At 44.4% G+C, this 14,137-nt stretch overlaps 1 protein-coding gene across 1 annotated transcript in view; it reads left to right on the plus strand.

The window, feature by feature from the left end:
- Positions 1 to 12,539: 12,539 nt before the first annotated feature.
- The window catches only part of LOC149362569 (carboxypeptidase Q-like), a 35,367-nt gene continuing 33,769 nt past the window's right edge, over positions 12,540 to 14,137 (plus strand). The window contains exon 1 of the mRNA XM_089573099.1: positions 12,540 to 12,700. The gene's annotated coding sequence lies outside the window, so the exon portion shown is untranslated. The remainder of the gene's footprint in view (positions 12,701 to 14,137) is intronic.

Here is a 14,137-nt window from a genome sequence, read left to right on the forward strand (position 1 = left end):
TTCGTTACTGGCGGGATGTCCCATTTCTGTGCTCTACCGCCTCTCTCAGTAACACTCTGGTTGCAATCGCTACTCTATAGATTTATGTAAAACTATTCGGCTACTTTAACTGTTTTATCGAATTTGCTAATGACATTGCCCTCTTTGTCTCTTATCGCATACATCTGGTTTTTACGTATGCCTAGTTTTCTCTCCACTGCCTCATCTGTCCTCCTAACCTCATTAATTCCTATGACATACCAATTAATACCCGCTAATTCCTCCAACAGCACTGCTAAACTAGCCTCACTGGATAAGGTTATTGCGTTAAACGTTGTTTCGGGTTTCAATGAAATGAAAGCCGGTTCGCATTGCTGTTCGAAGAAGTCAACATCATCATCCTCTGGCGCTGCAGCGAATAGCATTTCATTGGTCCATAACTCTGATTGACGATATCTCATCGCACGGACGACCTCTCATGGCATGGTAGTTTCCTCGCTTCATTTGCAGCGCCGTTCTCTTTGGCAGAAAAACAAAATGCGTCTTAATTGTTTACTCCTGGCCCATTTATGTCATGGCGTGGCATGGGTGCCACTTTGCCCTTCGTTTCTCGTTCATCTCGTTCACTTCGTCCTCTTTTTCAGGGCACTATGGCACACCGTCTTGTCAGAAAGCTGATCACGTGTTTGCGTGCCCCGTTACAATAGTTGTAATCGCGTTTCACGTATGCAGTAGCCCCGGGAACAGAACAGCAAAAAAGAAAGATCTCTCGAGGCAACGTTATGACATATATACAGGGTGTCCAGACTAACTTTAGCCAAGGGTTAAAAAATAAAATAGTTGAGGTAGGCCGGGGAAAACACTAACATACACCTACCAACCGGCTTGCGCCTCATAGGCAATTTTTTGTTTTGCAATTAATTAATTAGCAGTTAAGATAATTTCCCTAAATGCGTAAATATTGACTTTAAGCAGCAAATGGAAATGTAAAAGTTGGAGAGCACCTTCAGAAACCCCCATCCCATTCATTTGCGATAAAGAAAGGCTCACGTGTATCTCTTTTCCGAGCTTCAAAGACCTCGAAATAATAAATCATCACGTGATTAGCGCATTCGCGCGCCACGATTGTGCTTCTCTCAATCCTGGCATGCGTGAACGAAATCAGCTGCTGTTACGGCGCGACGACCCCATTGCTCCGGCAGGCCGATATGTCAACGATTGTTGCGACGCTCGCGCAAGCCAGTCTGCAAGCGTGACAGTGCAACCACCGTCGGCATTTCTGCCTGCCGGAGCAATGTGGTCGCCGCGCCATACAACAGGCTGCTTTCGTTCGCTCAAGCCAAGCCAGGATTGAGAGTAGCACAATCGTAGCGCACGCATGCGCTAATCACGCAATTTTTTTTTCTATTTCTCGGGCTTTCTTTAGAGCTCGGAAAGAAGATACACGTGAGGCTTTGCTCATCGCAAATAAATGGAATGGGGGTTTCTGAAGGTGCTCTCCAACTTTGCTGTTCACATCTGCTATCTAAATCAATGTTTACGCATTTAGGTAAATTATCTTAATTGCTAATTAATTAATTGCAAAACAAAAATTGACCATGATGCGCAAGCCAGTTGGTAGGTGTATGTAAGTGGTTTCCCTCGCCTACCTCAAATGTTTTATTTTTTAACCCTTGGCAAAAGTTAGGCTGGACACCCTGTATATGTCACATATTCTGCGCCTCTCTCTAAAACCTGGGGGAAAAGAAACATTTTGCTTCTGAAGACATCAACCGGACAGGTGAGAGAAAAGTGCCATGGAGCAAGCCTCAACCGAATTGTGGCAGGCCAAATGGTGGTGGAGCAGGCCTCGTCAAAACGCTGAGCCATTGACCTTGAAGTGCCAAGGAAACGTGAAAAAGGACTACGACATACAATGCACAGGTCAATAAAAATTGGCTAAATAGTGAAAAGCTACAAAAGAGCGTGCTTTCAAAACCAAAGGCAAAGTGTCCACATGTTCTGAAGACAACGTTTGTACCAGATACACCTCATGGAAAGCAGAGACGAAAAGATGTTCAGCGTTGACAAGAACTCCTGCGAAAAACCTTCAGCCTAACGATAGCACTGACAGTAAGGGTGGCAACTCCGTGAAACAAAAAAAATATGTTTCTCGGCCGAGAACTTGAAAACCTCGAAGTCTATAGAAATGTGCCACGCGTAATATGCTTAGCAATGCCGAAGCGCAACAGGCTCAATCTAGAACTACGCTAAAAAGAGGTTTTTGCCCTGAGGTGCTTTTTCTCGCGTTAAATCAATAGTTAAATCAAATAGTTCGCGGTTAATCCTCCTCTCCAACATGTCAGACCAACTGGCCCAAAGCTTCCCCTTGTTGAACTTTATTTCTCCTACATTGGGCTCTTTTTTGTGTCACTATCCGTCCAGCAGCAAGTGTGGTTTCTGCGCTAGCGTTATTGCTTCAACTGACACGCTTGGCAGTAGCGGTGGCGCCAGCGGCTCTCGACGAGCAACTTTACAAACCTACCTTCATGTTACAGTGTCAACGGATGGCCAGGCATTCCGAGGGCTGACGTCACTAGACAGTCTGCGGGAGTTAGCTTCGTGGAAGCATCAAGTGGCCGACGCCCCCAACAAGCGGACTACAGCGTCTGTGCTGTCTACAAAAGCCCGTGTACCTTGCAGCAACCCTTCACACGCTTGGCAGCAGCGGGGGCGCAGCGGCTATCGACGAGCAACTTTACAAACCTACCTTCATGTTACAGGTTGGTTTTGCTTCACTGTACTTTCTTCTGTCACTGCCGTTGCCGTTGCTGCCACCAGACCGTTTCTGTCTTTGTTGGTTGGTTGGTTGGTTTATGGGGTTTAACGTCCCAAAGCGACTAAGGCTATGAGAGACGCCGTAGTGGAGGGCTCCGGAAATTTCGACCACCTGGGGTTCTTTAACGTGCACTGACATCGCAAAGCACACGAGCCTCGAATTTCTCCAAAGAAATTCAACCGCCGCGGCCGGGATCGAACCCGCGTCTTTCGGGCCAGCAGCCGAGCACCATAGCCACTGAGCCACCGCGACGCCTGTGTCTGTCTGTGTCGGGGAGCCTTACTGTACGCTCTTAGCTGATTCATAGTCATGGGAACTTTGCCTGATGATACGTGCCTTTCCTGCTATAAGTTTTTTCAAGAAGGGGAGGAAATAAGGCAATGCGCAGAGTGTTGCCAGTATTACCATCTAGGCAAATGTGCGGGTGTTAGCGAGCAGGCGTATAAAAAGAAAAGCATTGAAGCAAGAAAAACCTTGAGATGCCCGGTATGTCGTTCATCAAAATCCCGCACCGATGTAGGACAGCACTCAGGTTTTCCCTCCCCGATTTTGGCTCAGCACCTAGCTGAAATAAGCAAAGCCTTAGTCGCTCTTACAGCAAAGGTGGATGATCCTTAAAACAAACTGTGACCAGCATTGAAGTGTCTGTGCAACACATGTCAGATATATGATCAGCTGCTACTAACGTCTGATAGGCATGAGAAAGAAATCAATGATATTCGCAAGAGGGTCGACGAAATTGAGAAGAAACAGGGCGCAGAAGACATTGGAAAGTTGAAACTTTAATTTAATGATATGGGACGATACACTAGTTGCCAAAACATGGAAATTCGAGGATTGTCCCTCTCAGCAAATGAAAACTTGCTGGAAAAAGTGAACGACCTTGCCAATCAGCTCGATTTGCCTTGCCTCACTGAGAGCGATATTGAGGGATTACACCGTCTGTCCGCTCGACCAGACACTGTACCGGCTGTACTGATTAGGTTTGCGAAAAGATTGGCAAAAACAAACTGGATGGCTAAGCGTGCAGGCCTCAAGGACGGTGTCTATTTTGTTGACAACTTGACTGTCTTGAATAAAAAACTGCTGTGGCTTGCGAAATCCGCCGCCAAAGAAAAAGGTACGAATTTGTCTGGACAAAGGAAGGGAAGGTCTACGTTCGAAAGGAAGCAGGTGCAAAGGCCATCAGGATTGGGTGCGAGGAAGACTTGGCTAGGCTAGTGTAGTCTGATCTCATATACGTATTTTATACGAGGATCCGCTTTTTGTCATCATGCCCTACTACAATACTAATACATTTAAAGACTGGCTCACTAATGCTAGCTACTCTGTAGATAAGTCTTTATCTGTCTATCATTTAAACGCTCAGAATTTGAAAAATAAAATGGAGCATATCGAAGGCGAAATAGAAACTTTATTGCACAAATTTGATTTCCTAGCGTTTACGGAAACTTGGCTTAGCTGTCAGGAGGATGTTATCGCACTGGCAGGGTATGAAGACGTATCTCAGTTCAGGGTAAATAAACGAGGAGGGGTAGTATCCCTATTCATAAAGAGGCGCCTGCGTTTTGACATACTGAACAACTATTCACTGGTGACTGACAATTTTGAAGTTGTTACCATCCTGTATTATAATATAGCTATAATGATGGTGTATCGTCCCCCTCACTGTGATGTGGATATGTTTTTCCAGTTTGTTGAACCTTTTTGGAATTTACCAGTCAACAAAAAATGCACGTTGTATTACTAGGTGACCTGAATATTGATATTATGAATGTTAATCCAACACAAATTAGATTAATGTAAATGATGTTATCTTATGGCTGTGACAACATCATTGATACGCCCACTCGAATAAGTTGTCAATCGGAAACCTTACTCGATGTATGTTTCACAGACTTTTCACCCTGCAATACCAAGTCTGGTGTTTTCTCTTCGGGAATAAGCGATCACCTTCCCTTTTTTGCACTTTTTTCATGTGTGATCCAGACACTTCTTTCTTTATACACACAACATATTACCAAAAGAACATTGATAAATTTTGTTTACTTCTGTCTGAAACTAGCATGGGTGAAGTATTTAAGACAGAAAAACCATCTGCCGCGTATAACATCTTCCTTGAAAATGCAATGGATACGTTCGACCAAGCCTTTCCAGTTGTAGAACTCAGAAAATGTAAGAAAGCAAGAAAGGAGTGGATCTCTGGTGACCTTTTGAAGCTTATTAAACAAAAAAATGCCTTATTTGCACAATTTCTTGACACACGCAATCAAGATGATTTTAAGGAGTTTAAAAAGTTTCGAAATAAACTAAACTTTGATTTAAAAAAGGCAAAGCCGCTTTTTTATCGTCTAAGGCTTTCATCAATGCAAAACACTAGATCACTGTGGCAAAGCATCAATAAACTCATTGACGCTCTCATTGAAGCAGCATTCTCTTCCTTTGGAAAAGCAAATCAATGGAGTAATGTGTAGCGGTGTCTCTCTCGATAATAAGCTGAATGCCCATTTTTTAAATGTAGGAAATTGCACTTCCTATAATCTTCCCTTAGCTGTAAAATCAGTCGATTCCTTTTTGGTCCCAGCTTGTGAGCATTCAATATTTTTATCCCCGACTTCTGAATATGAAATTCTCTCCATTATAAACTCAATTCGTAATACATGCTCTCCTGGCCCAGACGGCATTACTGCACTCGCAATAAAAGTTGCTGCTAAGATTATTGCCCTTCCTCTTGCGCATATTTGTAATCAAATGCTTCTTACAGGAGAGTTCCGGGATAAAATGAAGTCTGCCCGTGTAACAGTAATTTTCAAAGGAGGCAACAAAAATGGTCCCAATAACTACCGTCCGATATAAATACTGCCTTTGTTCTCCAAAGTTGCTAAGCGAGTAATCGTCACGAGGGTATATAAATTTATGCATTCCAACAACATCATCTGCAAGGAGCAGTACGGATTTCAGCCCGAAAAATCCCCACAGGCCGCTCTGCTCGAGATAAAAAACAGTCTGATCCATAATATTGAACGTAAGCTCTACACTGTTGGTACCTTCCTTGACTTCTCCAAAGCCTTCGATTCAATCAAGCACGACATACTACTCCATAAGTTATACACGTATGGTATCCGCGGAACCCCTCACAGGTTACTACAAAGCTATTTGTAAAATCGCGCTCAGTACACGCGACTAAATGATGCCATATCCGACGCAGAATTAATCAAATTTGGCGTTCCTCAAGGATCCATACTGGGGCCCCTTCTTTTTACACTATACATCAATGATATAGTAAACATTTTATCTTATTCTAGCATTGCTCTGTATGCAGATGACTCGAACGTTTTCTTTTCCGGTTTAGATCTTCGTGAACTCGAGCGTCGTTCAAATTCCTGGCTACATGAACTTATGTTGTGGCTTGCAGTCAACAGACTGGAATTTAATGTTACGAAAACAAAGTTTATCATTTTCCGTCCCAAAAATAAGCCTATAGATTATCCCATACAACTCCAGTTCAACAATACATTGATTGAATCCGTAAATTCTTCTAAATTCCTGAGCGTATTCTTTCGTAGTGATCTAGGCTGGGGTGACCATGTAAATCACGTCCGTTTGCGTGTAGCTCGATTTATTAGTGTAATAAATCGCATCAGGTACTTGTTGCCCAGGCTAAAAAGCAGTTGTATTTTGCCCTCATCCATTCACAACTGGTGTATTGCAATTTAATTTGGGGCACTTGCAACAAAACTGACACAGCCAGATTATTTTCATTAAAAAAAGCTCTGCGCGCATGTTCTCCTAATCCTTCCTCGGCGACTGCTTATTACAGTCCTTCAATGTTCCTCCATTCCCATTGTGCTATAAGCTTTCAGTTGCTGTTCATATTTATCATAAAATAAAGCAGGACATCACATCTTTCAGAAACAAGTACGTGAACAGAAACATATGCCATAGTCTGCGAGTCACTTCTTTCATTTCCAGTCGTGCCCGGACAAACTACGGCACCCAACACATTGATAACCAAATTTCTGCAGTTTGCAATGTGTATCCTTCCGTAATTGACAAAGCTGTAACTTGTAAAACCACTTGTCATTTCAAAAAGAAAATGATGATGCTTTTTATGCGTACTACTGACCCATCAAATACTTGTGATATGTAGTGTTTACAGTGATAGGCTCACTCCTGTCATATTTTCTATTGTGTTGCAAATTGTAGCGTTACTGGTCTTTTTCTTTTCTCTTTGTAATCCCTTGTGTCTTGATTAACTTTAAACTACTGTGAAAATTGAGCTAAAGAGCTTGTTGAGTTTTAATGAATGTAACCACCCTTCTGCCTTTGATGTGTGACCCGGGGTGAGGCCTCGTCAGGAAGAATGCCAGCAGCTTCTTCCTTTTGTCTCAGCTCGTGGGAAGGTGCTGTGCCTACAAGTTCATGACTGAATTAAATGATTGATTGAAAATGATTGATTGATCGAGTGCTGATCAAGAACCTCTGGCTATTTTCTTCGTGTTTCAATCTGCCCCCCGGACGTCGAGAAAGCTTTCGGAGCGTTTCCCCCTTCAAGTGGTCACTGGAGAAGAATCACCAAAATTTTGAAAGCGGAATGCTGGCGTCAGGTGCGACTTCTTTACGAGTGGTGGATACTACTCTGCTTCGAGTGGTGTTGTTGCGGCAGCCAGGGACAGAGGACCTTGTCCGGCTATCAGAAAGCGGCCCATTCGTCAGTGGACTTCCTTTGGAACCACCAGCGATTGAGCCTCCCGAAGAAACGCAGACAGGTCTGCTGAAAAGGTACCTGTTTTCTGCTTGCCTGGAGCTTCCCCCACAGAAGAGGCACAAGCTTTGCTCGAGCGGGAGCCCAAATATTGTTTGGATGCGCCAGTCAGCAAGCACGGCATGCGCGCACTCGTGCGGCGGATAGCGGACAAGGCACCCAAAGAAGAGCGTCAGCGCTGCCATTTAGACGGTGTGGATGTAGTAATGAGGTGCTTTCCTCATACAGCCAGACACTCTTGGGTACATTTTCTTTCGTTAAAATTTAAGCAGCGCTAACTTTTGGAACGAATACACAGAGGACATGACAGGACGGGCGCTGTGTATTCGGACATGAGGACATGACAGGACATGACAGCGCCCGTCCTGTCATGTGCTCTGTATATTCGTCCTAAAAGTTAGCGCTGCTTAAATTTTAACGAAAGAAAATGCATAACCAACTAGCCCCGCAACGTGTTTTACTAAGTGATCTTGGGTACAGTTGCTGATGATCTGCGCAGGGGTGAGCTTACATTGCTCCTCTCCGATAAGGAAGGCGGCTTCACAGTCCTTCCACAAAGTGTGTTCCGTGAGAAGGCTCAGCAGGCACTGACCAAAAATTTCAACGAGACAAGATTAAAACCCTCTAAGGTCAAGCAAGCTGCACTGGATTTGCTCGAGGAGATGAACCTTCAAACTCTGCACAACCAAGTGAAAGGTATTAAGGCAGATGCCCTGTCTGTATTTTTTTCTGCACAGACACATAAAGACTCGTGCCCTCTGCGAACAATTGTCACCGAGAAAGGCAGATGGCAGGCTGTCCTAAGCAAGTACCTCATGAAGCACCTCAACAACCTAAGTCCTGAAGATCCGTTCAAGGTTGTGAGCTCGGCTAGCGTGACAACTGTGCTGCAGGAGAGTGTCATCGGCTTGAATTTCAGCATTTCGATAGACATTGAAGAGCTCTTTTACTCCTTTCCGCAAGACGAACTTTTTTCCGCGGTCAGCGAGCTTATTGATCTGTCAAATGTTATGTAATTCCAAAACCGGTGTGGTGTCTCCAGAGACGGGTTTTTAGAGTTGAAAAGGTACTACCTCAGCGCAACCCTTGTTAAATTTAAAGGGAACATGTACACCCAGAAACGGGGTATCTGTACTGGATCCTGTGTTGCGACGGTCCTGTGCGAAATTTACCTTGCTAAGTTTGACCGCAAGCTCCAGCTTCAGCTTGACGCAGCCAACTTTGGTGGTAAAAACGTTTTCCGATATGTGGATGATTTTTTAGTCCTTTTAGATGTTGAGCACGAAGCCGTCTTGATACAGTGGCGGGGGACGTATTTGCGGTTTTCAAGCATTGTTCCCAATCCTTAAACTTCACCCTTGAAAAGCAGCAAGAACAGTGCATTCAGTTTTTAGATTGTAGCTTTCTTTTAGCGCCAATGACCCCGTGTGCTGGGCCTACATGCGCGTTCAAAAAAGGCCGTGTTACCCTTCTCTTCCTGCCACTCCAAACTAATTAAGAGAGGCATAGCCATGACCTGTATGAGGTCAGTTCTCTTGAAGTCATGGCAGCACAAAGCTGCTGGTAGTTTTCAGGGCCAAGTGGATAAGTTGCTCTAGTCAGGCTTTCCGCCACCCGTTCTCCAAGCACTGGCGGAATCTCTGATGTGGAAACAGCGGAACAAGGTGCGTGGCGAAGAGGAGGCGATCCCCCTGAACAAAGGCCCGCTTGAAGCTGTGCCCTATGTGCACAAGATGGCCCATAACGTCAAGAGGGTGGCGGGTAGGCAAGGCATTCAAATTGTTTTATCAGCCCCTTGCAAGCTATCTCAACTCTGCAGGCGCGTGGCGGAAGGTAGGCGCAGTGTCGCGTGCACGACCAAGCATGAACACCGATACGTTAACTGTGCCACTGATGTGGTATACCAGTTCCCGCTGCAATGCGGCAGAGTATACGTTGGCCAGACGGGTCAATGTGTCATGATAGGCTGCAACAGCACTACCGGTCCTTGAAAGGGAAAGCGATGGCTGCTACTCACAGTTGAACAAAGCCACTATCATCGAAAGGGGCAGGTCGAGGCTTGAAAGGGAGTTTTTAGATGCAGCACACATGCGCAAACTTGGGCTCGATATGTGTGTTAGTCAGCCTTCTGTGGCGCTTTTAGATATAGAGACCCGGTTTCTGTTAAGCCTGTCACAGGCATCTCCTTCGTTTTCTTTGTTTGTTTTGATTTGTTTCCTGGGTTTCGCGTGTTCCATGTGTCCTTATCTTAGTTCTGGCAATGCAACGGTGTTACGTACACTATGCGCAGATGCAACCTTTGCTGCAATATGTCGTTTTTCCAGTAAACTTCAGCTGCTACTTACCGCTCGTCCTGTCTTCTTCTCGTTCTCAAGTCTCGTCTAAGTTCGCGGTTATTCCTCCTCTCCAACAAGTCAGACGAACTGGCCCAAAGCTTCCCCTTGTTAAATCAACACCCCCGGGAAGTAATAGCTCAAAGGTCTATTCAGCTCTCACACCACTGATATCGCTTCTTGTGTTCTTGTACAAACACCCACGATTTAGAAGACACCCAAGAAGCTTAAGTGTTTGCTCAGCTAGTGAGCTGTCAGGAAGCGCTATGCAGCAGTGTTTCTTGACACCGCGCATAAAAGTTTTAGAGAAGCTTTTAAGCTCTCGTTCAACGCCAAAGTTGGCACTTTCGCACTGAAATGTTATTGAAGCACCTCAGGCTGTCAAGCGAGTGCTGTCTGTGGAGGCAAATTCACCGAATTTGGTGGAATCGACGCGTAACAGAAACCGACTCGGAGAGGACACGGCATAGAAAAGGGTCACGATATCGCTTGATTGCGAAAGCTGTAGCTTTGCTGTTAATACGTCTTTTGAAGCATATTTTGCCTTAGCGCATTGCAGAGCCAATGCTAGAAAACCTCCGGAATTTATCAAATTAACGACCGCAGGGGGATCAAGGACACTAAAGGGACACTAAATACAACTCCATCTAATCTTTATTTGTAGCACGAATTGTTTCTAGCCTCCTTTTTGGACATTAGATTTTTTCCATAAGCAAAAGACGCATTTTATGCTACAGAAATTGCAACTAACGTATTCCCGCCACCAGGTTCAAGTTAACGGCGTCTACACCAAAGAGAACTCCATGACCACCATTTTGATATTTGTACAGCATAGCATCAATGATCTGGTAAAAAATAAAAACGAACTGGGCCGATCTGCTGCAAGTTACTTGCCCATGCGGCCTAAGGCGGCACCAATTGCATTTTAATTTTGGTCGTTTCTAGCCTATAAGTATTTCATTTTCAGTTCGACTAGCCTCCTCGTGTTTACAAGGATGTTTTCTATCCATACAGGCCACTTCAATTCTCCTTGGTGTATGTTGACATTATATCTAGTTTAGGTACATTCTTCATCTTCTACCAAAACATTAAATTGTATCTACATGGGCTGCTACACGGGGGGGGGGGGGGGGGGGGGGGGGGCATACGGCAGGTACACTATGCCATTTTTCTTTACGCGTTTCTCCATATTCGGAAACCGCGTACCTCCCTAAAATCTTCACTATGTATGCCGCCCCAAACCGTGCACAACTAGATAGTGAGAAATGATCTCCTATTTCAAACTCAGCTCTCATCCTATTCCCTCACCCTAATTTTCAGAAGCGCAGGAAAGCAGACGTCTCTCGGTCTCCTATCGGATCTCAAGTACCCTTCACGACTCCCTCACCACCCACAACTTAAGCGCTTCACTAGGAGCAGGTGGCTAGGAAAACCAATTACAACTGTTCCACCAGTCTCTTGGCTTCATCATCCCAGGCGTTTAATTTGTGATAAAAAATGAATGCGTTTTCTCCGCCTATTACGAACTGAAGTGTCTAAGCCTATCTGCGTCCCTTTAAGCGCGCTTAAAACGCAGCATGGGCGTCGAAGCACATGGGCTGAAGGCTGCCCGGAAATGAATGACTAGAGGAGTGTGTACACTATTGTGTTCCTGATGTCTTGTTACTACTTCAGAGGAGGCTTGTGGTAGTTAAATTTTTACTACAATTACGCGAGACCTCCTTGGCGGTAAGATAGACTGCACTGAGAAAATCGTTCCTAGCACTTCTCAGCCGCTTTCACCTACGCTGTATCACCGTCTGTCTATACAGGAGCATTTCTCAACCTGTCCCCGCAGTTGTTAGTCCACGCTCCGTCCTGTCCGTCTCCCTTCTTTTTTGTTTGTTCGTCCCTTAAAGTATAATGCGCAATAAGAACCGTGATAAAAACACAATCCTTAACTCATTCTGTATGGAGCCTGATTTATAGCTTCTTATGGGCTCGTTTTTTTTTTCCAGCCTGAAGGGAAAGGCTGGCTATGGGCTTTTTCCTTTCACTGGTACTGCCGATAATCACTAAGCACATAGTCTAACATTACGTACTGTTGAATATGTACGAAAATAAGTATTCGCAGCCAGTTGCAACACAACATAAGTGCTTTCGAAGTGCTTTCTACTGACAAACAGGCGACCCACACTCCTCTTGCCAGTGCCCTTTGAGTGCTCTATCTGCCGCCGTCTTTTTAATGCTTTTTGTTTTCTAGTACATTCCGTCATACCTTTCGTTCCAAGCAGAGAATTTTCCGTGCCTAACTGCTCCACTGTTATCGTTGAGGGGGGAACCTGTTTCGTGTGATAACACAGTCCACAGTCCTCTTCGGCGCTTTCATACAAGCACGATAACACGATGCACATGAGAAAGGCATCTGGAGGTTGCAAAGCGAAAAGACAGCAGCATGCTAAACGTGTTTTGTTGTAGCAAACACCGTAAGCATGACGTTTTTTTTCTTGTTTTTACAGGACCACGGAAAGCGCTCGAAAAAAACAAGGAGTCAACAAAAAGAAGAGCTGATAACCTCTCCTTGCCACGCCGCGATAGGTTATCTTGGCGGCGATAGCTAATCTGCGCTCGTTCTTCCGTTGAGCAGCTACCTCTGCAGCGCCTTCCAATCGGTTCAGGATACATATGCGGCCTCCCGGTGTGACTACAAGCCCGCGCTCAGTCTGGGTAATGTGATCAGCATGCGGATTCTGTTCAGTTGCTCTCGGGCCGACCATTGTCCAACGCGGAGTTGATCACGTGTCATCCTTCGCTGTCACACGCATTGTGAGTACATTGAAATGATGACGGAACATTTTTCTGCATATGTTTTTCTAACCATGAGATCCCCATTTGCAAAGGCTGAGATATCATTACTCGGCGTTTAACCATCGAGAGCATCCTACAGAAAAGTTGCTCCGTCAAAAATGTCAAAGGTCTGCGCGCAAGTTGCTACCATAAATGGACTTGCTTTCGGTCCTTTGTTTTCATTTACACACTGTCACTCTTCCTGTATTGACGTTGGCGGTACTATCCTTGAAGTATAGTAATCATTGTTAATTTGCTAACAGTTTCAAAGTACTGCGTCTTCTCTAAAGCAATGCGTACATCATGCTGCTTGTATTATTGTTCTTCATTGTGATTAATGTTTACCCCCAATAATGTTGTCACGTAAACACATTGCAAGACAGGAAGAATAGTGACGGTTCAAAATTAATGATGACTTGAGTGCAAAATTCATCAAAGGCAGAGATAAAACTAAGGAAAATTGCGAAAAACATATCAGAGCAAAGCACCATGCCGCGGAAGCACGCTAGACGCATGTGTAGAAATAGGCTAAGTATCTCCTAGAAAATAATAAGAAAGTAGAATAGACTAATGGAAGCGAAGTGGAAAGAGTGAAATCCTGTTTTCAGAACGCAGTTGACTGCTTCGAAGCAAAAAGAAGCTTTCTAAGCAACAAGGTCAAAAGTCAAAAAAGAAAAGCGTCCGATGGCCGAGAACAAAAATATTGCGTAAAACTATCCGTGAAGAAAAATCTTGACTTGAAATTAGCAAAAGAAACTATTTACGTTTATTCAAAGATTTTCTAACGTTGAAAATATACCGAGAGGTTTTAGCAGGTGGATTGTCAGTGATGGCAGTCGTCAAGCGGTCGTAACCTCGACATATTTCTGGTATGAGGGTCAGCGTATGTCATTTACAGTGTTTTGGCAGCGGACTTCGGTTTTATTTAGAAAGAAACAGGAGAAAAACGTGTGTAGCTGCTGCGAAAATGCAGGGCTTCAGCAAGTTACCTTTATGATAAATGCCACGTTAGAGAAAGGTACGAAGGGCCCTCTCACGCCAAACAGCAAGACTAAAAAAAATCATTTCTTTTCATGGGTAGTCAACGGGAGTCGATGGAAAGGTGAAATTCCCTGGAAAGGTGAAATTCCCATGACAATTCCCATGGCTTTCCTATGACAATTAAGCAGCCATAAAAAAAACGAACAATCCCACATTAAGAAGACAAACATTTCGGCTGTTACGCGTGAAACAAGCCTACTACAGGTCAGGTGAGACATTAGTAAACTAAAACTGCGTTTTTTAGTGAATATGGTGCCGGAAATAAATTTTGTTCTCAATGCTAAAACGATTTGATAGCACTTGGTGCTGCGCAGTTACACTAGTAAAAGGCTTCTGAAAGGTCTATACTTGAAACCTCAAAATATTTCTGCAATA

Source organism: Amblyomma mixtum, chromosome 2 (genome assembly GCF_055824585.1).
Source record: "Amblyomma mixtum isolate Tamu chromosome 2, ASM5582458v1, whole genome shotgun sequence".
NCBI lineage: Eukaryota > Metazoa > Arthropoda > Arachnida > Ixodida > Ixodidae > Amblyomma > Amblyomma mixtum.